We start from the raw sequence: 26778 nt of genomic DNA, 5'->3' as shown, positions 1-26778 counted from the left end.
TGTATCTTTCAACTTTGAAGTCCCTGGAATACAGATATTCTGAGATAACACTCAGAATACCTAAGACCCATGCTGATAAGGGCCACAAATGGCCTGACTCAGTGTGAGTGGTCCTTATCAGCATGAGTCTTAGGTATCCTGAGTGCTATCTCACTGTATTTGTGGAGTGACCTAAAGTCAGGAGCTATCTCTGAAGTCTGGGCTTCCAGCCACAGGACACCTGGCTCCCTCTATAAAGGCTGTGGAGTGGGCTCTGGCTGGAGCAGTGGCCAGCCTGCGGCCCAGGATGAGGTGCCTCGTGGTGCTCCTTGCAGTCTTTGCTCTCTCTGAGGTCAATACCATCATCAGGTGAACATCAGAGCCCAGGGGAGGGCAAGGGCATCTCATCGTCCTCTCTGGGAGGTCTGTCCTTGGTCTTCCAGCCATTGGTCCCCCAGGGAGTCTTGGGAGAAGTGCTGCAAGTTCCCAGGATAACAGCTCCCTGTCAGTCTTGCGTTTGCATGCTGGGACCTTTGCTTCTGTTTACTCCAGCACTTCACAGTGTGGTGAAAAGAACAGGGAGCCAGATGGGCAACTGGGGGAATAGGGCATGGCTCTGGAGTGAAACTGCCTGGGGTTTGATCCCCAGCTGCATCACTAACTTAACTCTCTGTGTCTCAGTTTCCTCCTCTGTTCATAAAATTTGAATAATAGTAGTGTCCATTCTCATAGGGATGTTGTGAGGAGAGTTAATATTTAAAAAAGGCTTCAAACAGTGCACACTGTAAGAGCTATATATGTATTTCTTAAACAAAATAAAGTTCTCTATTATATGTCCTTTGTGGGTGTGGAAGATCCCAGGTTCTCCTCCCAAAATAATAACTGACATTGATTGAGCCGTTTGCTCCTAGGTGCCAGGCACTCCACTATCCTCATAGATTAAGTAGATATTATCATTTGCATTTTACAGAGGAGACACTGTTGTTTAGGAAGGGTTTCTAAGGAGGGTCCCTGAGCTGTCTGAGGCTGCATGACTAGTAATGGAGGAGCTAGGACTCAGCCTCTGGTGGACTTGCACTCTCGCCATGACATCACACATTAATCTGCAGGTGCTCAGGTTTGAGTCTGGTCAAATCCTGAGCACAGAGAAGCCCCGATCCCGCCCTGAGAAATCTGGATCCCTGAAAAGGGGTCAAGGTGCCTTCAACTGGCCAGGAATCTTTGTGGCAGTCCTGAAAATAAAGTTCCCCCAGGTCCCAGGGGCGCTATCGGCCCCAGCACTTGGGATGTGAACAGCCTGCGAAAATCCATTCTCTCTGCCAGTCTTAACACTGCTGCCATTGTATGGCTCCCAAAGCATGTCTCAGCAGTCTCGCAGAGGAGGACCACACGATTCTTAGAGGTAACCGGGACCGTGGGAATCACCGAGTTCTACTCCTATCTACAGGAGAGGAAACTAAGGACCAGAGAGGTTAAGGCACAGAGCTAGTCAAAGGCAGGGCCAGGAGAATGGCTGGAAAGGAAGGGGTTAACCTAAGGGAGCTGAAGCTCAGAGGGCTTTGGGGAGCCACCCAAGTTGACACAGATAGGGCAGCGCCAGGTCTAGAACCAGCTTCTGCATTTCCTCTCTTGATCTCTCCACTGCTGATCTGCCTCCACCATCTAAAACTCAAGCTCCCTCAGGATGCCCCTGTGAGACCAGGCTCTGTGCTGAGAAACACTTTGAGAATTTTCCACTCATCTTAGGGTAAAAGCTATCCAGAGAGTGGAGAAAGGGGATTGGCAGAGGGCAGGATCATTGTCTTAGAATTTGCCGGCATGTGGGAGACATCGTTTTTTACTGCAGACAGCGCGCTCCCGGCGGGCAGAGATGGTGTCCTTTCCAATATTGTGTGCCCCATGCCCTGTGCAGTGTCTGGCACAGCAAGAATTTGGTGACTGAATGAGTGATAATGTGCTTAGTGCCTTTCAAACCATGGGTTTCAAAACTCATTAGTGAGTTGCAAAATACCTCTAATGGGTCTCCACCAGCATTAGAAAAAGAGAAATCCATAGAAAACACGAGAGTGCATTGCAGTTAGTAAGGATAGGCAGTGATTTTTGAACTGATGTAAAATACATTTCTTACTTTGAGTTATGATTAAAAAAAAAGTTGGAAAGCCATTGGCCTGGGGTCAGTGGGCCATTGATCAGAAAGCTGGCTGGGAACAGAGTGTAGGGAGTGGTTTATGGAGCCCACTTCCGGGAGGCTGGGCAGCCTGAGGGAGATGCACACCCTCCTTACGAATTCTTCCCCATCTCCTCAGGGTTCCTCTGCACAAAGGGAAGTCGCTGAGGAGGACCCTGAAGGAGCACGGACTTCTGGAAGACTTCCTGAGGAATCATCATTATGTGGTCAGCCGGAAGCACTCCAACTCTGGGGTGGTGGCCAGCGAGTCTCTGACCAACTACCTGGATGTGAGTGGCTCTGCTAGCTTTTCCACTAACGAAGTGGAAAGCATCTCTCTGCCCCTGCCTCACCACGGCTGTTCCTCTTCAAGAAATCTCGGAGCCTGTGGTAGAGGCAGTCTCTCTGCTCTCAGTCACCGCCACAAGAGGCTAGCCGACCCAGCAAAGGCAGTGCTCCTGCCTGCCAGCTCTGAAGGCCACCACCAGGAGGGTCTGAGCTCAGGCGCCTTCCTCATACAACATCCCCCAGGGTGCATGAACTGCCTCCCCCTTCCCCCAACCACCATCCCAACCTCGCACCCTTGCAGTGCCTTCCTGGCCCTGGGAAGCTCTGTCTTAGTCTGACTCAGCAGGTATGGAGACAGCAGGTGCTATTCTGCAGCTGTCCAGGACGCAGTCACCGGCTTGCTCTTCCTCCCACCCAGGACCCAGGCAGGAGCACCCCTGGTGCCTGTTCTTTCCTGGAAGTAGTCTTTCCCTCAGCTGTCACTCTTGCCAGTAAACAACCAGCCTTTTTTCTATTCTGTGCTCTCATTTCCTTATCTAGGTCATTTTTGCTGCCCGTCCCCAGCCTCTGCTCTGACAGTGGGGAGAGCTGGCAGGGAGGTGCATGTGGCAGGGGCCACTTAGGCCGGGACTTGGGGCCCACACCTAGCTTATGCCCCACCTCTCTCTGTCCAGATTTCTTTTTGCCCTGGCAGGGGTGGCCCATGTCCCACCCGGGCAGGATTTAAGTTTAGGACCCAGGTCTGCTTCTGAGGCTAATTCCAGTAGTGGTTGCAGGGCTTGTGGGAGGATGAGGCCAAGTGTGGCTGGGGGTGGGAGCCAAGGTGAGGGCTGGAGGTCAAGAACCCTCTTCGGTATCTTCCCCCTCCTCCATTTCTTCCCCCTTGAGGCACCCAGGCCTCTGGGCAGAAAGTTCAGGGCCTCCACATGATTCTCCTGCAGGTCTCCAACATTGTGGACCCCCACCAGACTGTGGGCCTGAGCACCCAGGAACCTGGCGACATCTTCACCTACTCTGAGTCTGACGGGATCCTGGGGCTGGCCTGTCCCTCTCTTGCCTCTGAGTAGTCAGTGCCCATGTTTGACAACATGATGCAGAGGCACCTGGTGGCCCAAGACCTGTTCTCAGTCTACATGAGCAGGTAGGAGCTGTGCCCAGCTGGGGCGTAAGTTTGATGTCCTTGTAAGGACTGCCAGCTGAGGAGAGTGTCCACTCCTCGGGGACGCTGCAACTCAAGGGTAGTTGCCAGCATCCAAGCAAACCTTCTCCTTTCCAGGCACATCCAACCTCTTGTCCAAAGGCCCATGATATAGTCATTTATGCAGCCAGAGTTCACTGGACCAAAATTTGACTTTCCTTTCTGGCATTCAAAAAACAAAGCCCAACCCCACCTCTGCACAGGGGCTTTCAAGTTCTTTTTCCCAAAAGTGGCAGGGCCTCAATAACCATTTGCTGATGTCATCGAGATGCACAGACTTTTACAGCTGACTCCAAAGTAGTCCAACCTACTCCTTTCACTAGGGAGGAAGCTGAGGCTTAGGGAGGGACCGACACCCTGAGTAGTGGTGGCCAAGCCAGGCCTGGAGCCTGGGGCTCCTGCTCCCAACCCTGTGCCTCCTACTCTACCTCCCTGCATCCTGTGATGATGCAGCTTGGCTCAGACAGAGGGGAGATGGCAGGGAGGAGAGAAATGGACCCTCCCCAGGAGAAGCTGCTGGATGGCTGAGGCAGGGGAAGGCAGTTGGGAGCTAATTAGTGTATTCACTCATGCATTTATTCACTCAGTAGATATTTACCAGGCCCTTACTATGTGCAGGGGCTCTGCCAGAGATGGGGACACATCAGCAGATAAGACAAACTGGCAGTTAACATTCTAGCAGGAGAGGCAGACACCACACCATTATACACGTTATCGTAATCAAACAGTTGTGATAAGGGCGCTGCAGGGGAGATTTGGGTGTGTCAGAGGCTGAATAACAGGGGAAGAAGCCCCAGCTGAGCGCAGCCAGGGCAGGCTTTGCTGAGGGAGGAGTGGGCGTTGTCTGGGGAGAAAGCGAGCAGCAGAGCCGGGAGCTGGGATGGGCTGGATGAGTTCTAGGAGCCCAGGGCAGTGCTCCGGAAGTGAGTGGGTACAGTGCATGTTTCCCAGCCATGGGTGAGACACGGCCCCAGGAGGAACAGAGGGGATTTGTGTTCGGGTGGCAGTTTCAATCCAAAGTGTAGATTTCGTTGAAGATCTCCTTTCCTACTGGAGGCAGAAAGCCCTGGGTGGCAGATGACAGGGAGTAGGGGCATAGGGAGACAGCTGGGCACACCCGAGGGTGGCTGGGGCACAGCCTGGCAGTCCCAGGACCTGTGGGGTGGGTTACTTCCTCTGGGGTCGGGCTGGGGGCTGCAGTGCTCAGAAGAAAGGATGCTGCCGCTGACATCAGAGCAAGCCCAGCGGAGGAGGAGCCAGAGGAGACTGGAGACCTCCTCTGAAGCGTGGGTTAGGGGTGGGGCGGATGAGGGTGGAGTGGGGCGGAGGAGGGTGGGCTGGGTCTCAGTGGCGTTGGCCCCAGGGTGGGGCTGGGCACCGCTTTTCCGAGCCTCACTGAAACAGCATACTGCACCTTGGTTTCAGGAATGACCAGGGGAGCCTGCTCACACTGGGGGCCATTGACCCGTCCTACTACACAGGCTCCCTGCACTGGATACCCGTGACTGTGCAAGAATACTGGCAGTTCACTGCGGACAGGAGGGTGAGCGGCCACCCTGTGTGGGCCTCAGCCAGAGGCTGATCCAGGTGTGGGCATGTGAGGGCCCGGGCATCAGGCCACCACACTCTGAGGACTGCAGCACAGTAGCTCGTAAGACTACCCCTGAGAATCGGAACTAGACACTTCCAAGGTCAGTGACCTTTGTTGGTGCTAGTGCCACACATTCATCTGCACTTTATGAACAAGACCAGCTGCCTTTCTGGGGCACCTACCGCCTGCTAGGCACTGTGCTGAATGATTATATGACTGTCTCATTTATTCCTCACTGAGACCCCATGAGGTGGGTGCTACTATTAACCCCACTTTATAATGGACTGACATCGAGTTTGAACCTCAGGACCACCCCTTGAGAAGTCAAGGAAGGGGTTATTAGTGTACCCATTTTGCAGATGGGAAGCCTGAGTACACAAAGGTTGGGTAACTTGCTGGAGACACACAGCAAGTAAATGGCAGATCAAAAACTTGAAGCCAGATCTCAGGCAATGAGGACAGTGCTTGTTCTACCCCTTAATGTGGGTGAATTTGTTGTTTTATTGAAGTTTCTGCCCCATGGAAAGTGGGATGTCTTCAATTTAGCCACTGAATTGGAAGAAAATGGTTTTAGATATTTTCTCTCGGTTCAGAAAGTACTGGGGCCTCCAGGAAGGGGAGGGCTGGGGGCCTTCCCTTCCTACTTTGGACCCTGGCAGGGGAGGGTAGGAAGGACATGGGGAGGGAGGGCTGGATGAGGCCGTCCTGCTTACCCTCGGCAGTGTCACCATCGATGGCGTGGTGGTGGCCTGTGACGGTGGCTGTCAGGCCATCCTGGACACCGGCATCTTCCTGCTGGTGGGGCCGGGCAGTGACCTCCTCAACATCCAGCAGGCCATTGGAGCCACTGCGGGCCAGTACGACAAGGTGAAGCCAAGCCCCACCGCCCTACAAGGTTCTCTTGAAGTAGAGGCCCCTTCACACAAACGAGAAGATGCAGGGGTGGTGAGGGAGCCCGTTTCCCAGCTGAGGCTGGGGTTTCTCTGGAGGCCTCTGCTGGGGCCTTTGGCTTTGGCTCTATTGCTGTGGGAGCCCCCATGCCTCCTGGAGTGGCTGCCATCTGACCTCCTGTTCCTCTGGGAGGGGTGCCCTCCCTGATGCGCTGGCCTGTGCTGTGCCCCTTCTTCCTCCTCCACCCCAAGCCTGTCCCTCTCCCCTCGACAGCCAAGTGCTCCCAGCGTCCCTGTGAGCTCTGGCTGGGCCTAAATGCGGAGACACAGAGGCAACCCCCCTGGGTCCCAAGCTTGGGTCTGTCCCTGGGTTCATGACTGCTGTAGCTCTTTTGAGAATCATGTCTCGGGACCGGGCCTCACCCTGAGAGCCTCCCTGTGGTCCTAGGTGTAGGCAGGGCCCCCTCCCTGCCCCATGGATCATGGGATGGTAGGAGGGGTTCTGGGCCTCTTCCAGTCAGCTTCCACCCTCGCCGCTTCTAAGAGGACCTCCCTTGGTTCTTTAGTTTGACATCGACTGCAGGCGCCTGAGCAGCATGTCCACGGTTGTCTTCGAGATCCACGGCAGGTAGTACCCCCTGCCACCCTCCGCCTACACCAGCCAGGTATGAGTCTCAGAGGGGAAGCCCGGGCTCCTCCTCTCCCTTCTTCTTCACCAGCTGCCTCCCCCACCCCCCAGCTGGGCCCTGGTGAGGCAGTGGTGGTGGTGATAAGAAGTGGTGTGGACTCCACAGAGAATGGAGGGGCATGCGTTTGGACCAACCGGCCCTTCTGAGTGGGCCATGTTGTCCTGGGGCCTCATTTGTGGCCACTTCAGCCTCATCCTGGGAAAAATGGGGAACAGCAGGGGCCGTGCGCCAAGGTGTCAGGGAGGGTGGGGTAGGCAGGGCCACAGCTCCCCATGGGAACCTCCCTCTGCACTCAAGCTTCTAAGTCCCAGCACCTAGAGCTCTGTGCAGGGTTCACTTAGGCAGCCTGGGCTTTGTGGGGCCCGGCCCTTGGCCCCACTGACCACTGACCTCCACCCCCAGGCCTGCTCTGGCTGGTCATCAGGGCAGTAGGTGCTGAGAGCAGGAGGCAGGGGCTGGGGAGGACGAGTGATAAGGAGTGGGGTCTAGTGCAGGGAACAGGACTCAGGATGCCAGGACCCTACCCGGTGGTCCTGCATTATGTCATTTTATTTTATTTTATTTTATTTTATTTTATTTTGAGACGGAGTCTCGCTCTGTCGCCCAGGCTGGAGTGCAGTGGCCGGATCTCAGCTCACTACAAGCTCCGCCTCCCGGGTTCACGCCATTCCCCTGCCTCAGCCTCCCGAGTAGCTGGGACTACAGGCGCCCGCCACCTCACCCGGCTAGTTTTTGGTATTTTTTAGTAGAGACAGGGTTTCACTGTGTTAGCCAGGATGGTCTCGATCTCCTGACCTCGTGATCCGCCCGTCTCGGCCTCCCAAAGTGCTGGGATTACAGGCTTGAGCCACCGCGCCCGGCCGTCATTTCATTTTTTGAATCTCAATTTCTTCATCTGTTGAGACATGAATCCAATACTTGTTTATCTGGGAAGGTCATTTCAAGGATAAAATGAAGTCACAGAGGAGAAGGAGTTGTGGGTGGGGTATAAACGCCTATCTTTAGGCACAGCAAATGGGATTGGGACCAGCGTCATCTCCGCCTTGCCTTACCCCAGGACCAGGGCTTCTGAACCAATGGTTTCCAGGGTGACTATAGTTCCCAGCAGTGGATCCTGGGGGATGTCTTCATCCGGCAGTATTACAGCATCTTTGACAGGGCCAATAACCGTGTGGGGCTGGCAAAGGCTGTCTGATTGCATCACTGGCCATGGACCTCAATGTGACCAAACACACACGCACATAGATGAGATGTGCAGGCAGATGGTTCCCAATAAACACCACATTTCTGCAAAGCCTGACTTCTCTTGTTGTCACCAGGGCTGAAACCCTGCGCCGTTGTGGGGGTGGATGTGACTGCCAGGTGGTGTGTGGGCACAGCAGAAACTACGTGGTGGGAAGGGTTGGTGGGTGGAGACTATCTCGAGGGCAATGACTATTTCAAGCTCAGGTCAGGGAAGACCAAGGCATGCCCGTCCTTCACTCAAGAGCTTTCTGGGCAAAGGGCACAAGAGGGGAGACCCTCGCATGATAAGACTCGTTTGTTCCTGGGGAATAAGAGGGAAGGGCATGGTGGTGTGGGGATGCATAGAGATCACTTGGCCCCTGGAGAGGAAGTCTCTAGCTGTATTAAGACAGGGACCTCAGTGCTGTTGGAAGAAGCCTGATGAAAGAGTGAGCAGGGAGCATGGGGAAAGATCTGAGTCCTAGGCTGCCATCCACCCTGGGGGAGAGCCACAGTCCAGACTCCCATCCCCAGGCTCAGGGGCTCAGGCCCTGGCAGTGGTCAGAGCAGTGCCATTGCCGATGGCACGTTTGTGTTAACCTGGCTTTCAGAGGTCGATGTGTCAAAGCCAAATGCCAGTGTTCAGAGTTCCTGTGAGCGCCCAGGCTCACAGAGCCCTGTACATTCTGCTGGGGGAGAGCCACGCAGGAAATCCAAGTATTACCGGGTCACACAAGGGGTTCAGGTGGCTTTAGGAAGCTTTTGTCGGTGATGCAACTTTGAGGCCCTCAGCTACCTTGGGAGGGAGGTGGGCAGCTCTTGGGTAGATCACAGCGCTTGGTGTCCGCTTGGCAGACTCCCTGGACAGTGCTCCACTGGGAGCTGCAAGTGTCTGCTCTCTAGCCCTCCTCTCTTTTTCTTTGCACTCCCCGCTTTAGATAGTCTTTTTCCAATCGGGGGAAGACAATCGAACAGTCCTTTGTTTTCTAAATCATAGCTCGTCTTGTCCCCTCTGCTTCACCTACCCCAAATATAGTGATCGGGCTTTGTCACACCTTTATAGTAGTTCAGCCCTCAGAAGGCCTTGGGAAGGGGGTGGGGCTGTCTTGCTATCTAGCCCCTGCCCCTACCTCAGGCTGACCACAGGCCTGCTCTGCAAACAGCTGGAGCAGGTGAGTAACGCCCGTGTCTCCAGCAGCCAGAAGTTGCAAGTTTGGCAGTGACACTTCACAAAGGAGACTGCCCTTCATGAGAAGTGAGGTGGGGGGCAGGAGCAGAGTGGGCTCTGACTTCTTTCTCCCAGTGGCAGCTGCTAATGGGATCTGGTTGATAAGCCATCTGGGGGCATCTCCTGGGGCCTTTCTTAGTGGTACCCAAGGACAAAAGAAATGAGGGGCCCAGGGCAGTGGAGATGCTGCCTGTGGTGCCTGTCTGGGTTTGCGGCTGTGCAACCAGCTTAGCCACAGAGGCAGCCTGTGGCCTCCTGCAGGGAAGAGGCTGGGCTGTGGGGGTGAAATGGAGCAGGAAGGCTCAGGCTGCCATCCCTGGGTCAGCCGAGGAGCTGGGCATGGGATGGCGCAGAGGCCACAGGAGAACATCCCAGGACTTCAAGGACAGAGGGTGGTGCCAGCAATGGGCAGGCCTTGGTGTTTGAATCTTACTGGGCCAGTGAGGTGAGCGAGGTGCCAAGGAGTCAATCTGGCTTTGGGAGGCTTCTCTAAGCCTCACTGTTCTTATCTAGGACCAATACTGCCTGTTTGCTAAGAACGAGACAGAATTGAGCCACTTTCATTATTTTTATACTCCTTGTATATTAAAAAAATGCCAAATAGGCTTACAAAAATGGTTATAGATTTCAATGGTTTACATTTAGCAACTGTATTTTAAACACCCACATCCCAACTGGAGATAATGTAGAAAGTCTAAATATGATGACTTTCACAAATGTGAGGTTTGAACCAAATGGTTCGGTCTTACCCCCTGCCCAGTTGGCCCTGGTGGCGACCCCTGGGAGGGCAGTGAGGGCACAGCCAGGCTGGCACGTGGGGCAGCTCCCCACTGGGGCTAACTCGGTGTTGCAGCACAGCACCCCTGTGGCCTCAGCAATGTTCCTGGTTGCAGAGAACTCTCTGCCAGGAATGTTCTCTAGTCTCCAACTCCTCTGACTTTCAATCAACCTTCAAACCTCAACTCAGTCCACATCTCTTCAGGATGCTCCTGACCAGCCTGGGGGCTTAGTATCATACCACTTATTTCCCTGTTGGTCTTCCTCATGGCCTGTGGGCTCGCTGAGGACAGATATTGTGCACTTTTCTTTCTTTCTTTCTTTCTTTCTTTCTTTCTTTCTTTCTTTCTTTCTTTCTGTCTGTCTGTCTGTCTGTCTGTCTGTCTGTCTGTCTGTCTCTCTCTCTCTCCTCTCTCTCTTTTCTTTCTTTCTTTCTTTTTTTTTTGAGACAGCGTCTCACTCTGTTGCCCAGGCTGGAGTGTAGTGATGCAATCTCCACTCACTGCAACCTCTACCTCCTGGGTTCAAGTAATTATCCTGCCTCAGCCTCCTGAGTAGCTGTTATTAACAAGCGTGTGCCACCACACCCAGCTAAGTTTTGTATTTTTGGTAGAGATGGGGTTTCACCATGTTATGCAGGCTGGTCTTGAACTCCTGACCACAAGTGATCCGCTCACCTCAGCATCCCAGGCATGAGCCACCATGCCTGGCCTCACCTCTCCTTTTGATATCTTAGGTGCCCAATTCATGGAATGTGCCATCAAGTATTGTAGGGTGAATAAATGAATGAGTCACTCGGTGAGGTCCTCAAGAGTCACACTGCTTTCTCCGTCTCCTCTTTCCTCTTGGATCTTATGTCCCCCCTTCCCAGCACACACTCACGTCCACTCCCCATGTCTTCTCCCTCCCCTGGCTGACCTAGAACACTCCCCATTTCCTTGCTGTCCACCTGGAGCTCCTCTGTGCATGTTGGAAGGACAAACTACCACCAGGGCTGTAAGGTTCTGGGAAGGGTCCACATTGGGCTCTGTGGTCAGGCCTTCTGGGGGCTGTGCCAGGTGGTGAATGAGGAGGTTTTGGGAAGTGGCCACCAGCACATCCGTGCTTTGCTTGTGAAGAGGGCCTACCTGGAGGCCAGGGAGGAGCTGCAAGGCTAGAGGGGTCCCTTTGCAGGGCAGGGCTGACTTGTTCCTGGATCTCCCACCAGCCCTATCTGCCGGTGAGGTCCAGGCAGGGAGAGGGCAGCTGAGGAAGCCTTGGTGGCCATTCACGTCCACCCAGCAGGTGTTGCCTGCCGTCTGGCCTTCTGCCACAGCCACATCTAACACCTGCAGGGCTCGCCTCTGGGAGTTTGTGCCTCCTGTTCCCTTTGCCTGCTATGCCTTTCCACCTTCTCCAATCTGTGGAGTGCTCCTTCTCCTTCAAGGCCAGCCTAATATCACCTCCTCTCGGGTCCCCCCTCCTCCGCTTTCTCATTGCATTTATTGTGTCACAGTTGTTCACGGACACATTTGTCCCTCTGACTGAATTGCTGACGAACAGTGCCTGCGTCCTTCCTCCCTGAATCCTCAGCGCCCAGCAGAGTTCCTAGAACGCTGTGGAGGCTTAGTCAGTGCCTGAGGGTGGCTTCTGCTTTGCCATGCAGCACGAGTAATGAGTGCTGACAGATGCAAACTCACAAAGACCAGGTGTGGATGTGTGCACAAGCACACACACATGTACACACAAGTACACACATGCACACCCATGCCCTGCCCCTGAGTAGACACAGACCCAGGCCCCACTTCTAGAGCCCTGTCACTCAATGCCTTGCCAGTTCTTATGCTAATGAGAGGAAGCGTTTGGGCAGAGAGAAGCTTGGAAAGGAAGTCTTTGAAATGGAAATGTTATGACAAAATGATGGATTGTTTTCCGAGCTGTGCAGTTTGTTTCTTTCTTGCAGCAGAAGGGAGAGTATAGCAGAGACAGGAGTGGCAGAGGCTGCCCATGTCAGCAAGCCCCAGATGGCAAGGAGTGTGGGCGAAACACCCCGGGAACGTGGGGTGAGGGGAAACTGCAGAGCAGGCAGAGGGACACGGCCCAACTACTGTCCAGTAGCCCGGGTCATGGTTAGGGACCAACTGGCCAGAGCATACAACAGCTGTCTGGAGGACGTGGGGTCTGTGAAGACCAGGAGGGACATCTGACCCGTCCTTCTGCCAAGGCTGGCGTACTCAACACCCTGCAGGGCTCACCTCTGAGCCTCTGTGAGTGCTGGTCCTTTGCCTGATATGACTTTTTCTACCTTCTCTGACCTGCAAACTGTTTTCATCCTTCAAGACCAGCTGATATGTTACCCCCTCTGAGAAGACTCCTACTGTACATGAGGCCTGCTTCACCCAAACTCCCTAAAGCATAGGAGTACTCATTGGCTGATCCCTAGTTCCTTGATTTACTTGGGGCTAATTAGAATTGCTGCCTATCTTATTCATTAAAAATATGGATTGCATACTTGCTGTGTGCAAAACGCTGTTCAAGGCACTGCGTACATTGGTGAACACAAACAGACCCTCCATCGTCACGGGACTTATGTCCTGGGGGGACACAAACAATGAGATCATAGATGCATAAGTTACGTGGCTTCTGGGTGGTTATAAGCACATGGGAAAAGCGGAGTGCTGAGGGAACACACTTTGCTTTGAAATGAGGTAGGAAGGGTAGGCTCAGTGAGAAGGTGACATTTGAGCAAAGACATGAAAGATGGGTCAGCCATGCAGATATGGGGGCAGGGATGGTGTGTAAAGTCTAAACACATTAGCGTTTAATAAAGAGAAGCTACAGGTGGATACATATGGATACATTATTTTTTGCTTATGCCAGTTATCTTTCTAATGAAAAATAAGTTGCATCTAAATCGTTTTGTATCCTTTATAGCACTTAGTGTTTGACACGGAGTAACTGTTCAGTAGCGTATGTTGAATTAATAAACAAGGTCCAGACTGTTTCACTCTAAACCCCTTAGCCATGGTGAAAGCGGACCAGGAGTCAGCTCTTGTCCTGGAGCGCCCTCTAGTGACCAAATCTCAGATGCCAGTTTTGTACACCTTGTTTACATCCTGTAACGTTTCTCCTTCCTGCCCCAGGAGAACTTAGGGACAGTGGCCAACCAAGCAATAGAATTAACTAAGAGTCGGCCGGGAGCGGTGGCTCATGCCTGTAATCCCAGCACTTTGGGAGGCCGAGGCATGTGGATCACGAGGTCAGGAGATCGAGACCATCCTGGCTAACATGGTGAAACCACGTCTCTACTAAAAATACAAAAAAAAAAAAAAAAAAGAAAAAAATTAGCCCAGGGTGGTGGCGGGCGCCTGTAGTCCCAGCTACATGGGAGACTGAGCCAGGAAAATGGCATGAACTCTGGAGGCGGAGCTTGTAGTGAGCGGAGATGGTGCCACTGCTCTCCAGCTTGGACGACAGAGCACGACCCCTTTTCAAAAACAAACAAACAAACAAACAAACAAAAAACTAAGAGTCTCCTATGTGCAGGGCACAGTGGCAGCTTCTACACGAAGCACACAGTCTCACGATATGTGGCCCCTTCCCTCAAATCCCTCACTCACTGGACATCTCTCTGGTTAATCATTTCCTTCTCAATCTTTGCTCTCCGATAATCGCCCCTTTCTGATCTTTCTGGATCATCTGTAATACTGGAATTGCATTTTGAGCTAGGACTGGATGGGTAAGGATGTACATGCTGTGTGTGCCTGAGGGGCTTGGGAAAGGCACTAGCTTTCCAGGTCAGCAGACTAGCCCATCACTCCGTAGTAGTGGAGGGGTCTTGGAAGACAGCTAGGATCTGGTCCACTAGGTACTCCAGGGAGTTTCAGAGCTGAGGCTGATGCTGGCTGGATAACGTGCAGCGTATCGCCCCATTCTGGCTGGTGGAATTGTGCCTTCTTTTTGACCCTGGGCACCTTCTCTGCACTGGCGGCCATGCTATCCTCAAAGCCAAGGCTGAAGCTCCATTCCTTGGCACTGAGCCTCCCCCACCTTTTGTCTTTATCTTCTCCTCTGACCCCATCCATGAAACTTGAGAGCCCCTTTCTTTCCCAGGGCTCTGTTTAACATTAAGACCAGAATAACTGTGTCCTGGTAGCTTTATTTTTAGGGTCTGTAAGAGGGAGCAAGGAGTCTCTGGAGACAGGCATCCCATGTGTCAGGGAGGGTCCTGGGCCCACAGGTGCCAGCCACACCTCCTGCAGCTTTGGAAGTCCAGTGCCAAATCTCAGCCATACCCCCATATCCGCTCCCTGGGGTGCACATCTCTCATTGAGAGCATAGCTCTTATGCAGTGAGGTGAATGTGGGCAAACTGGCTGTCCAGATGCCTAGGCTTAAATCAGTGCCCTGGGACTTCCCAAGTTACGCTGGTGGCCAGTCTTTTGGCCTCAGCTCCTGAGTCAGAAAGGCAGGTGGCCTCAAGCTGAAGGGATGTTTTGGCCTGACTTCCACCACCTGGGCTCATGCCCCTTGTAGAGTGGATAATACGCAAAGAGTAGAGAATCTCCAAGTGCTTTCCTGAGTCCACACTTTTCCTGGGAGTCCCAGACACAGACCAGTCAGGGAGAGAGTGGACTGGGAATCCGAGAATCTTCAGAAATTATTCTTTGGCTTGAAAGTCTGATGAGTGAACTGATTACGGCTGGTGAAAAAGTGCCCTGTGGACACTCTGATCACTGGGTGGCAGCCTGGCTATGGATTTGGACTGGGTTTCAAAGATTTCATTTGGACCCAAGAGGGAGAAAAATGGCTTTCTGCATCCCACGGAGTGCTTCCTGGCAAAGGGCAGTGGGCACTTGTGCATATGTCTCCCAAGCCACCTTCTCACCCCTGACCACTGAGATCCGGATCTTCCTTCTTGCCTTAAGCAGCGTCCTAGGAGTGGTGTCTTCTCCTCCTCTCTGTCATCCCCATGCTGCCCTGGCTCCCATTAGTCTTTACCTTCCCCAGCCCATAAAAGTAGCTCTTTCCTAGGGCTGGAGTTGCCCTGGCCTGTTGGGAACACCCCAGCTTGGAGACTAGTCAGGCCCTAAGAGGTACAGGTACTAGCTGGGGCCTGATGTGTCTCTCAAACAGGAGCAGACAGACACTGGAAAACCACTGGCCCCACTGGAGGTTCCTGAGCTAGGAAGATGAAAGAGGATGATACAGGGGACTGTCTTTTTTTCTCACACAGCTGGCAGCCCTGGCCTGGGGTCAGAGAGACAAATGTGCTGGGCATTTGCCTTGTCAAATGAATTATCTTTCTTTCTCTCTCATCAAATATTTACTGAGTATCCCTATCACTGGGCGCTGAAGCCACGATGGCGAGTAAAACATGCTCTTCATCCTCATAGAGTTTTATGGAGGTAAGAGTTATTGGGAGTGTGGTCTTGGTGAGATTTATTGGGAGGGACCGTATTTTGGATTTGGATTTTAAATATTCTGTCCCATAGTTCCCTCAACTGATTGCAGTGTCCTAAAAAAAGCTGGTAATCTTGAAATCACACTCCATCAGTCAGACTGTTACTTACGCCAGCAGGCATCACAAAAATCTTTTGTTAGGCCTCGCGTCCCAGTTTTTAGTCCAGAAGGTGTGATTCCCATTCAGCCGGGGCTTCCAAGCCCCTGACGTAGAGCAGGGATTTGAATGGAAGAAAGAGAAGCAGCTGCGGCCCCGTGCCTGGAAAGCCCAAGTGTGCTCTCTGCCTGTTTGTGAAAGCCTCTCCTTCCCCAAGTCAAGGCAGGGCCTGTGACCCACTCCTTTGTCTACCGCTCTAGACAGGCCACCTGGACTTCACCAGCCTCCTGACAGCCTACAAAAGCTCCCTGGATGATAGGATGTGACCTTTTTCATGTCAACGGGGTTTGCTGGAGGATGCGAGAGCTGAAGCCAGAGGCAGTCTAGAGCTGTGATGTGATGGGAACTGGTAGGAAGGGGGATGTTATGGACTGAATTGTGTCCTGCCAAATTCACATGCTGAAGCCCCGACCCCAAAAGCAACTGTGTTTAGAGATGGGACTTTGAAAAAGGTAATTAAGGTTAACTGGGTCATATAGGTGGGCCCTCACCTGATGTGACTGGTGTCCTTAGAAGGAGAGGAAGAGATGCCAGCGATGTGCATGCACAGAGGAAAGGTCATGGGAGGACGCAGTGGGAAGTTGGCCTTCTGCCAGCCAGGGAAAGAGGCCTCACCAGAAACCAACTCTGGTGGCACCTTGATCTTGGACTTCCAGCCTCCAGAACTGTCCTTTGAGCCACATGGCCTGTGACCTTCTGTCATGGCAGCCTGAGTGGACTGAGACAGGGGAGTCACTGCAGGCTGATGGGAACAGAGGCTTAGCTGAAACTGGGCGAGGGAGGTGGGAGAGAGTCACCGTCTCTGGGATTTGTTCTTGAAGGTTTTGGCAGCTCTGACCATCTCCTTAGGTTGATTGGTGGGCAGCCCCAATGTCTGCAGCCCTGAGGCCAAGGACTCTCCTATCAGACCTCCTGGCCATTGCAGAGGATGTCAGGTGGTGATGGTGGTGGTGGGGGCACCTAAAGGCCATGTCTTCTTTCCTTGATGACATAAGACCTGATCCTCCAGGGCGGGCAATGCTCAGAAGCTCTCTCACTGGACAGCAGAGGCTGAACCTCGCAGGCAGGTCATGTCCTCTTGGAGGGTCTCTGGTTCATCACTGCCGCCATCACCATGAGGTCCCGTGAGGGGCGCTGCTACCTTTAACTCTCTAATTCTCTGGTTCTAATGTGAGTGCACAACTCTTACTGTCATTCTTGAGTGCATGGGCTATGGATGACCCAAAGGGGAAAAAATATGTCCCCAGATGATCCTGCTCAAGAGCTGTGGTGTTGATCCAGTCCATCTCCTGGCTAATTTCTTTATGACAGACATCATCTGTATTAGTTTCCTATTGCTACTGTAACAAATTACCACAAACTTAGTGGTTCAAAACACCACATATTTATTATCTTATGGTTCTGGAGGTTAGAAGTCCAAAATCAGTCTCACTGGACCAGAATGTACAAGGCTGCATTCCTTACAGAGCTCTAGGAGATGATCTGTTTCATTGCCTTTTCCAGTTTCTACAGGCCACCTGCATTCCTTGGCTTGTGGCCCCAACACTCGAACTCTGCTTCTGTGGTCGTAGTTCCTGACTCTGTCCTCCCACCGTCCTCTTATAAATACCCCTGTGGTTATAGGGGACCCATCCAGATAACCCAGGTTAACCTCCCCATCTCAAGGTTCTGGGGATTAGGATCTGGACATCTTTGGGGGGGCAATATTCAGCCTTGTTATTCAGCATTAATGCACTTTGCCATAAAGCTTTTCTCCAGGTAGTTTACCTCTTTGAGATCTAGATCTGAGAGAGGGAGGTTCAGGTAGAGACAGGTGCTCCCCTCCATCTGCCCCAGGCTCCTTTCCTTGGATGACTGACACCAAGCATCCATTTCATTCACAGCACCCCCTTTCCTCATCCTCAGGGAGTGCCCTTTCTCTGTGGCTGCTGTGGGACAAGTTCATTAGAATACCACCCAGTATCCCCATCATCAATACTCACCCCAAACCACAGCAGGCTGATCTCCTCACAAAAGCCAGAGAGCCAAGGTTGGAAGCTAGGCCATCACAACTAGACACTTCTCCCCACAAAATCCCATCCCTGCCCACCAAGCCTCACCATTTCATTAAGTGAGAATTGTTTGTACAAAGGGAGAGAGAAGATTTGGCTTTTAGATGTCCAAGCCAGTGAGAGGGCAAGAGAAGGAAGGAGTCACCTTCAAAAACTGGAACTGTCCAAGCCGGGGGTGGCCCTGGAGTCCAGTACTGACATCTGAGTCCACCCTGAGGGCTTGATTCCACATGGGCAGGGGGTGTCTGGTCATCAAAGCCAGTTGTCTGGGGAGGATGGCACTGCCTTGATACCAAGTTTTGGGCAAATAAGTAAAAATGCTTTGTCTTCACTGTATGGAACTTTTGTCTGGATATAGTGGTAGTCTGGATGTAGAAATAAGTTTCTAAAAGTTGAGACAGGCTGGGCGCAGTGACTCATGCCTGTAATCCCAGCACTTTGGGAGGCCAAGGCAAGTGGATCACCTGAGGTCAGGAGTTTGAGACCAGCCTGGCCAACATGGCGAAATGCTGTCTTAACTAAAAATATAAAAATTAGCTGGGTGTGGTGTTGGGTGCCTGTAGTTCCAGCTACTCGGAAGGCTGAGGCAGGAGACTCTCTTGAACCACTCCAGCCTGGGTGACAGAGTGAGACTCTGTCTCAAAATAAATAAGTAGATAAATAAATAAAAGTTTAGATAAATTTCAGGATTTCAAACTGGGTTCTATTCCAGCCCTGTCACTCATTAGGCCACGTGACCTTGGACTTTTTGGGTCTCAGTTTCCTCAACTTAAATTGGAATCACAAGAAGTTCCCCCAGAGGACTGTTACAAGGAGTGAGATAATGTGCGTGAAAGTGCTTTGTGCAAGATACGCTACGCAGGAGCAGTATTATTATTAGAGGAATGTGAGCGTGCTGAGAAACATTCAGCACCTGGGAGGCAGGGCTGGGGAGGACAATTGTACCTCCCAACCACCTGTACCTTGGTGATAGGAAACTAGGCTGGGTGGTCCAGGGGTTGACCCAGTGTGAGAGACCTTATATTTTCATGTGTGAAAAGGCTCACAGCTCTGTTCCAATGTGTCCCTTTCATTTCACCCATGCCCTCTGCTGGTCCGGCTCCACACTGGCAAACTGAGATCACATCCTATAACATGCATTACCTCCTTTGGTTGACAACCTTCCAAAATGGCCTCCAGTAATCTCTGCTTCCTGATCAGCATGCCCTTGTGTAACCCTCTCCCCTTGAGTGTAGGCTAGATTTTTGTGACTTGCTTGTAACAAATAGAAGACACCAAAGCAATGCGTTTGGTTTGCAAAGACTGTGGATTCTGTCTTGCTTGTACTCTCTCTTGCTTGCTGGAAGCAAGCTGCCATGTTGTGAGAGGCTCTATGAAGAGGTCCCTGTGGCAAGGACCTGAGGATGACTTTCAGCCAACAGCCAAAGAGGAATTTCGCCCGCCCCCAGTCCAATAGCCCAGGAGAGACCAAATCCTGCCAACAACCATGTGAGTGAGTTTAGAAGCTCCCCTCTCACACTGCAGTGGAGCCTTGAGGTGACAGAAACCCTACCCAACTTTTTTTTTTTTTTTTGAGACAGAGTCCTGCTCTGTCACCCAGGCTGGAGTGCAGTGGCGTGATCTCGGCTCACTGCAGGCTCTGCCTCTTGGGTTTACACCATTCTCCTGCCTCAGCCTCCCGAGTAGCTGGTACTACAGGTGCCTGCCACCACACTTGGCTAATTTTTTTTGTATTTTCAGTAGAGACGGGGTTTCACCCTGTTAGCCAGGATGGTCTCGATCTCCTGACCTCATGATCCGCCCACCTCGGCCTCCCAAAGTGCTGGGATTACAGGCGTGAGCCACCGCGCCCGGCCCTACCCAACATTTTGATTGCAGAGAGGCTGAGAGCTCTAGGAACCAGTTAACCTGTGCCTGCATTTATTCCTGATTCACAGAAACTGTGAGATGTAAATGTGTGTTGTTTAAAGCTATTAAGTGTAGGAGTAATTTGTTACATGGTGATAGATAACTAATGCACACTGTCAAGTGTCACTTGACATTAAGGAACTGCAGCATCATTATAATCTCAGTTTGCTAAATACAACTGAATATCAGCTCTGTGCCAAGCACATGGTGCCTTGGGGTTCTGAAGCTGTGGCGATGAACCAGGCAAGACCCCAGCCTCCAAGATCTCACAGAGGGCAGGTAAACACCAAATGGGCGAAGTGAAGAATGGAGGAAGCAGAGCAAGCCTCATGCAGGAAGGGGTGTTTGGAGTGTCTTGAGGGATGAATAGGATTTCAAAAGGCAGAAATAAGATGAAGGGTATTCTATGGGGGAAGAAATGTGGGCAGTGCAAAGCATTTTCAAACATGTGACACTGAGCTGATCACAGATGAGAAAAAGTTGGACAGATTCAGTTCCTCTTTTCTGCACGGGGTTAGCACTAGGCAAAATTGGGAAGGTGCATCTTTATACAGCTTGCAAGCAATGGTGAAATAGAACAGAATGGTCAGGCTAGTGTGGGACCTGTGGCATATGGAGGTGGGGGGGCCAGAGAAAGGAAGGGGGACCCCATAACCTTTACCTACCTGGGTAAAGTTACCTGGGCTCAACCATCCTGGCTTTCCTGAGACAGCACTGCTAGTGGAGGTGGCTGGGGGCAGAGGAGCATGGAGACCTGCAGCCAAAACCCTGGGTTCAAATTCTGGCTCTGTCAAGTTGCTAGTTGTAGCATCTTGGGAAATTACTTTGACTGCTTTGCGACTCCATTGCCTCATCTGTGAAATGGAGCTAATTATAGATCCTGCCCCACAAGGTGTCATGAGACTAAGTTAGTTCATTTACATTAACTATTTTAGAATAGTGCATGGCATGCAATAAATATGTTATGGGTATTTTTTCAAGGGGCGCAATCTGATCTTCGTATCATCCCTTTTTCTTTTTCTTCTTCCTTTCCTTCCTTTATTCCACAAATATTTGTTGAGCAGGAGACACCGTAATGGGATTATGCACCGGACACCATGTGGGGATTATCACATTAAAGGGACACAACCATGACTCTCAAAGGGTTCACAGCCTTCAGGCAGGTTTTCATCCTAGGCTTTAGCCCCCTTTCACAGAGTGTGGGCTGAGCAGATGATCCATGGAAGGATCAGGCCAGGGTCTACCTGCATTCTACTTTGCACAGCACTTTTTACAGTTTGCTAAGAAATATCATGTATTATCTTATTTAATTCTCACAGTAATGTTGGGAGCTGGGTATTGTTTATTGTTACTGTTAACAAAGGGAGGAGCCGAAGTCTAGCGTGATTAAAATAACTGTCCAAGGCCGTGAAGACTTTGGTGGCAAATTAGACACGCACATTTCCCACGATGTCAACAGTTCTTTTAAACAGGCTGAGGGTGAGACATACACCTTGCGGAGGATTTGGGTCCACCAGGGAGGGAGGTCTGATGTCCCAAGTGGGGCCTCCTGGGGTGCTGGTGTCTGGCCGGGCTACCCGCTGGTTCTGGACTTGGAATTCAAACCATTTCAGAATTCTGAGGCATCAATAATCCATTTTAAAGTTAAACAAGATGCCACTGTAAGAAGACATTTTTAGTCTCAGAGGGTGGCAATCTGACTTCCAGGTTCCAGTGAAGTCCTTTCTCCAGATGGACGTGTTTGTCCAATCCATATGCATCATCTCCCTGAATGGTGGAAGGCACCACAGGGCGTGGAGGAAGGGTGGAGGACGGGGAAGAGGGTGTGCATGTCGGGTGGTGGGGGATTTAGTTCTTGACTTCAGGGATCCTTTTCTGAGAGTGCAACACAGGAATCAGGACAGTAAGAAATTCTAAAAGGTGACTCAAGTAGTTGAATAAAAGCAGCTTCATTTTATAAATCACCAGTGGGAGCCATTCCAGAACCTACCCAGGCGCTCTCCTGATTGAACACCAACCAGGTGGAAGAGGGGAGAGAGGGACGGGAGTAGACCCCAGTGCTGGGGACTTGTGAGGCCTGCCCAACACCATCACCCCCTACCCTACTCTGCCCACACACTCCTTGCCTGCCATGTCTTTCTCTCCTCATTGCAGGGAGACAGGGGGAGGTCAGGGAGGCTTGCTGGGAGCCCGGCTTTTGCTCCCCACTCTTACTTCTGGCACAGTCATAGGACAGCTCTGTGGTGGGGTGCCCTCTATGCCCATGGGCGATGGTGGGTTCCACAGAGGTGTCGCTGCTGCTGATGCCGTGGGGCCCACACAGGCTCTGACAGTGCTGGTGGCTGCTGCTTTTCCTAGCTGCATGACTTCAGGCATATGACAACCTCTCTGAGCCAGTTTCCTCATTTGGAGAGGGAGGTTACTAATGCTATGGGTTAAATTTGCACCCCACGCCCCCTCCAAAAAAGATGCACTGGAGTCCTAACCTCTAGTACCTCAGAATGTGATCTCATTTGGAGACAGAGTCTTTACAGAGGTAATGAAGTTAAAATGAGGACATTACGGTGGGCCCTAATCCAATATGATTGGTGCTCTTATAAAAAGTAGAAATTTGTCACGGCTGTAGTCCCAGCACTTTGGGAGGCCGAGGCGGGTGGGTCATGAGGTCAGGAGATCGAGACCATCTTGGCTAATATGGTGAAACCCCATCTCTACTAAAAATACAAACAATTAGCCATGGGTGGTGGTGTGTGCCTGTTGTCCCAGCTACTCAGGAGGCTGAGGCAGAAGAATCGCTTGAACTTGGGAGGCGGAGGTTGCAGTGAACCGAGATCACGCCACTGAGTGGCACTCCAGCCTGAGTGACACGGCAAGACTCCATCTCAAAAAAAAAAAAAGAAAGAAAGAAATTTGGACACAGAAACAGATACATAGAGAGGGAAGATGGTGTGAAGAGATACAGGGAGAAGATGGCCATCTACAAAACAAGGAGCCAACCCTGCTGGCACCTTGATCTTGAACTTTCAGTTTCTAGAATTAGGAGACAATACATTTCCACTGTTGAACCCACCCCGTCTGTGTTACTGTGTTATGGCAGCTGTAGCAAACCAACACAGGAATACAACATCCAGCCCACAGGAAAGGCTCATATTCCTTGGGGTGGCAGGGAGGGTCCCTTCTCCTGTCCTGCCCCCATTTTCTCAGTTTCTGAGAAGCTGTTCTTGGCCAGGTGCTGCTCAGAAGGAGGCAGCTATGGTGATAGGGAAAGGCCTCAGGCTCAGGTCTCTGCTCCAGCACTGAGTAGATGGTGAGCTGGGGCAGGCATTGACCTTTTCAGAATTTCTGTTTTATCAACTCTAACCTGGGACAAATATGAAACCGCCCTGAACAACTTGGAAGGTGGTTGTGCAGTTCAAATGAGATAACCATATACATGGAATCATTTTATAAACCCCACTGCATTAATTTCTGTGGCAGCTATTTCTGTCATAGGAGAGAATTCTGAGAATGACAGAGAGGTGTCACAGAGAAGCTTGGGGATAGACATTCCTGCTTTGTTGGGAATTCGATGCTGCAGTAAGGGGCCCATGGTGGCAGAAGGCCAGTAGCCTTGCTCACCAGTGTTGCTAGTACTGCCCCACCTTGGGTTCAGGTATGCTGCTACCAAGTGGCAACAGGAAATCTGCTTACATTTTGAACCTTTTTCTTGAGATTCCATGTGTAAGAAAAATACTATTTATTTAGTGCCTGTTCTGTGAAATGGTCTTCATATTTGACATTTCTTTTTTTTTTTTTTGAGATGGAGTTTTATTCTTGTCACCCAGGCTGCAGTGCAATAGCACGATCTTGGCTCACTGCAATCTCCGCCTCCTGGGTTCAAAGGATTCTCCTGTCTCAGCCTCCAAGTAGCTGGGATTATAGGTGTGTACCACCATGCCTGGCTAATTTTTGTATTTTTAGTAGAGATGGGGTTTTGCCATGTTGGCCAGGCTGGTCTCCAACTCCTGACCTCAAGCGATCCACCCGCCTCTGCCTCCCAAAGTGCTGGGGTTACAGGCTTGAGCCACAGCACCCAGCCTCATTCCAGCTTTTTAGAGAAGCTCCTTCCATTTCCCATGCACTTGACCTCAGGTCCCCTGGCGACTTATCTTCTACTCTTTGGTGTGTTGTCTCAAAGAAGACGAAGAGAGCCACAGGGCCTTGCCTCTTTCTCCACAATACAGCAAGGTTTCTACTTTCTCCGCAATGAAGTCAGATGCCCCCTGCCCCCTCCCCAAAGGGAAGCATCTTGGGGCTTTGTTCTCCTGATCAACAGGGAGATCCCTTGTCTTTCTCTGACCAGAACTGCCTCCCTGACTTGAATTTGTGTCCAATGCTGGACCGACTTCCCTTCTGGGCTGCTAATTCTTTTCCAGTTGAATGTGACAACATCTCCAAGTGGAGCAGAGCACTATAGTGGAAAATGAACTTCTTTAATCAAGCCCTCAGCACTCGGGCTCTGTCCCATGACCGGTCAGAGACTGCTCACACAGGGCCAGTTTATCTTGGGCTTGAATGAGCCCGAGAGTGCGAGGGTTGGCTTGCTATTAACTCAGAGGGAGAAATCAGGGAGTTGGAGGGCTTAAGCTGAGACAGGCCTCAGGCTCACCCACAAGGAAAGCAAGGGTTTCTGGCTGATCTTAGACGCCCATTTCCACTCCTCAAGGGCGGAGTGCCCTCTTAGTGAGCTCTGTAACTCCAGAGCCAGCTTTGGCATCTGGCCCACAGCAGAAACATGGTGAATATTTGAGGAAAGAAGAAGTGCATTACCTATACCCTGAGAAACTTCATCATCCAGTGCACGGTGAATGTTAGTTGTCTCCTCCGGCGTGGAGCCTCAGAAAAAAACAGAATGGGCCGGGCACGGTGGCTCAAGCCTGTACTCCCAGCACTTTGGGAGGCCGAGACGGGCGGATCACGAGGTCAGGAGATTGAGACCATCCTGGCTAACACGGTGAAACCCCGTCTCTACTAAAAAATACAAAAAACTAGCCGGGCGAGGTGGCGGGCGCCTGTAGTCCCAGCTACTCGGGAGGCTGAGGCAGGAGAATGGCGTGAACCCGGGAGGCGGCAGAGCTTGCAGTGAGCAGAGATTGCGCCACTGCACTCCAGCCTGGGCGACAGAGCGCGACTCCGTCTCAAAAAAAAAGATTCAGGGCCTGCACAGAAAATTCTGTGCCAAGAAATTACTTCAGCCCAAGCTCTGCAGGTAGATAGGTCACAATTATTGTCATTTTAGGGCATGTGAGGAAGTCAGGGGAGCCTCTGATATGGCTCTCCAGTGGCCTCGGTTCTCCCTTGGGTCGTCCATCTTTCTTTCTCTTTTGCTGTTTCTTCCTTCATTCGTTGAGCATATATTATGCACCAGACACTGTGCTGGGACTGTGATATTAAAGGGCACAGCTGTGACTCTTGAAGGGTTCACAGCCTTCAGGGGGGTGTACCTGGCTTTGCCCTTTCACAGAGTATGGGCTGAGTAGAAATCTGCTGTGGAAGGTCAGGCCACCGGCTACCTGCATCCTACTTTGTGTAGCACCTTTTACGGTTTGCTAAGGCATCTCAGGTATTATTTTATTTAATTCTCACAATAATCTTGGAAGCCTGGTATCATTTATTGTTGCTGTTAACCATAGAACAATAGGTGGGGGTGGGAGACATGGGAGATGAGAAAGAGATGGCATAGCCACCCCCTGAGTTCAGAAGAGCAGAAGATCCCATCTAAAATTCCCAACCATGGCAGCCATTCTCTCCCCAGGCATCTGACTGGCACCTCAGTGATGGGAGTGAAATAGCATTTACTATCTGGTGACATTTCGCAGGCAGCTTTTTACCTCCGCTTCCCCTGAGATGTGATAACAAAAGATTCTCTGATCTTCCTTTTACCCAGCTCCCCAGCTCCCCGCCACCCCCAGTTCCTTTTCATCCCTGCGTTTGAGGGCAACCGTTCTTCTGTCTCGAGGTTGTGCTGGCCAGAGCAAACATAGCTTTCCCGGGGGAGACCAGGCCATCTTTCTTCCTCTTACTTCAAAGGGCCTTTGGAACACTCCACCCCATGGGCTGAACAGAATGTATTTCATTTTTTAGGAGGCTGGAATCAGCTGGCGAGCAGGGCAGGGACACCTTGGGCTCTCCTTCCCTTCCCCATCTCCAGGACCCAGTGAGGAGGGAGGGCACAAAATCTCAGGCTCCTGAGTGGGGCTGGGAAGGCTGGCCTTGTCACTGGTAGGAGGGGCCGCACTCCTTCCTCAGCAGCTGGTGGAGCTGGGCCTGAGCAGGACTTCCCTGAAGGACTGAGAAGGAAGCCTCCACTCTGTCGTCGCTCTCTGGGGAGGGGCCTGCCAAGGTGGGGAGGCCCAGTAGAGTCAGGGTATGATGGGGAGGGGCCTCCCCATTGATTGTCCGGAAGTGCTGCCTTGACGGTTCAGTTGCTCCACTGGAACCGAGACAGGGCTTTCTGAGAGAACTTCAGAGCTGGGGTTTCCCAGAGGAAGGCGTCTTGGGTCTCTTCGCGCTCCTGGAACACTGCCCACCAGGAAGAGCGGCCTGTGGGGAGGAAGGCAGGCAGCTTTCTCCTGAGCTGGAGAGGGACAGCCCTGAGGGCTTCTTCCCCTGTCAGAAACCCATCTCCCTCCCTTCTCAGATGGACATTGGGGAGAAGACGGCAACAGACCAGATCTCAGCAGATCACTAAACAAATCAAAGCTCCTAATACAAAATCAGATTCTCCTCCCATCCCCATACATTCCCTGACCTCCCGGCAAGCTGGCAGGCCTCAGCGGGGGTTTGTCACCCCTAGCAGGGCAATGGTCACAAGCCCAGATGCCTTCTGGAGCTGGCAGGCCAAGTGTCAAAGACACCAGAGGGAGGGCAAAGAGGTTGGTAACCTGGAGAGCAGCCCCTGCTATTGTGGTCATCCAGGTTGGCCAAATCTTCTGATTTTCCAAAGGAAGTCAGAAATATATTTTCCAAATTTTCTGTGATGAAATATTTCAAGCATACATAGAAGTGGAGAGAATAGTTTACTTTAGTGAGCCCCCATAGACCCCACTATCTGGATTTGATGCTTATCAAGATTTTGCTGCCCTTGTTTCATCTGTCTTTTTAAAAAACAAGGTTTAAAAAATGAGAACTCTCCAGGCTTTTAAATGTTG

At 51.7% G+C, this 26778-nt stretch overlaps 1 pseudogene; it reads left to right on the top strand.

Moving 5' to 3' along the window:
* Nucleotides 1–286: 286 nt before the first annotated feature.
* LOC117075890 lies at nucleotides 287–7997 on the top strand (annotated as a pseudogene).
* The last annotated feature ends 18781 nt before the right edge of the window (nucleotides 7998–26778 follow it).

The sequence above is a fragment of the Trachypithecus francoisi genome, unplaced genomic scaffold, assembly GCF_009764315.1.
Source record: "Trachypithecus francoisi isolate TF-2019V2 unplaced genomic scaffold, Tfra_2.0 Lachesis_group5, whole genome shotgun sequence".
NCBI lineage: Eukaryota > Metazoa > Chordata > Mammalia > Primates > Cercopithecidae > Trachypithecus > Trachypithecus francoisi.
Note: the sequence above shows the minus strand (reverse complement) of the source record. Positions and strands in the feature narration are given on the sequence as shown.